Source organism: Ammodytes marinus (assembly GCF_949987685.1).
Source record: "Ammodytes marinus genome assembly, chromosome: 11".
NCBI classification, from domain to species: Eukaryota; Metazoa; Chordata; class Actinopteri; order Uranoscopiformes; family Ammodytidae; genus Ammodytes; species Ammodytes marinus.
The window spans coordinates 28,040,220-28,041,490 of NC_137215.1; positions in this window are offsets into that span (position 1 = coordinate 28,040,220).

Consider the following 1,271-nt stretch of genomic DNA (forward strand, 5'->3'; position numbering starts at 1 on the left):
TCTGACATAGCTCTCCCGGTGCTCCAGGTGACTCAGCGCGGTGTGGAGCGCTATGGTAATGGCGTCCTCCGTGGATCGGTTTGCCCTGTAAGCAAACTGGTGTGGGTCCAGTGTGGGAGGCAGACAGGCCCTGATGTGGAAAGCTTCATGTAGCAGTGCTATCATGGTAACCCTCCCCCCCCCCCCCATAAAGTATTGACATGTCTAAGAGCTTACATTACAGTAACTGTGCCAAAAGGCAAGCGCTTAGATCTTGCAAAGGCAAAAAAATCCGCTCGCACTAAAGGATCTCTGCCCACCTATTATTTCTATCATCCCACCCTATTCTAACTGGCTAGAACCCTGATCGACAAGTACAGTAACATTACTATAACCGGGATGTAACTCTACCACATTATCGATTGTACAGTTAAATTATTGCACGGATGAAATATTTCACTGTACACTAGATTATAAATGAATAATTGCTTAAATCTGAAAGGACTGTCCAGTGTGTTGAGTAAAAAAGCAGCAGGATATATTGATTTGATATGGTTCTCAGTATCATATTTGAATAATAATGTAGCAGACACCAAATGCAGACAGGATGTTCATAGCCTTGTCAATCACAAGTTATGATAGGCTTATGACTGTAATGAAATTAATAGAGTAGTCATAGGCTACATTACAATACAAAAATAAAACGGTATACGTTTGTAAAATGGTCAGCAGAGATGGGAAAAATATGTGATTGCCAATATTTGCAATATATTGCTTATTGCTTTGTCCTAGAGTGGTTCCCCTTCATGGAACTCCCAGCTTTGACAGATGAAAGATGGAGTCTAGTGATATGATTGGCTGTTGGGCCTCTCGACTAGTGATTTATCTTCTAATGGCTGCCAGGATCATAGGCTGATTCACTTCCCACAGTCTGCATGTTCAACGAGATGTGCATATGCTGTGTGAGTCACTAGGCCCTACCTGTAGACCTCGACTCAGCAGGTTTTACTCACACACTCACTCAGCATAGCCTTCAGTTGCCTTCAGCACACAGCCACTGCAGAGCTGGAGAATATGAGACGAAAGACATAGGCTAGTTATACTTAATGCCTTATGGGAGTTCAGTTAAGGGAATAATGAATTCTGAATGTCGAGGTTGTATTAGCTTTGCCTTCAAACACAGTGCTCCCCTTTATCTTTAGGCACATCGCGTTCCTTTCAACCAACATTCCCCCTGTTGAAGCCATGTTAGGGGGCGTTTTCACTGAATTTTTCCCCTTTGCAGCATCAGT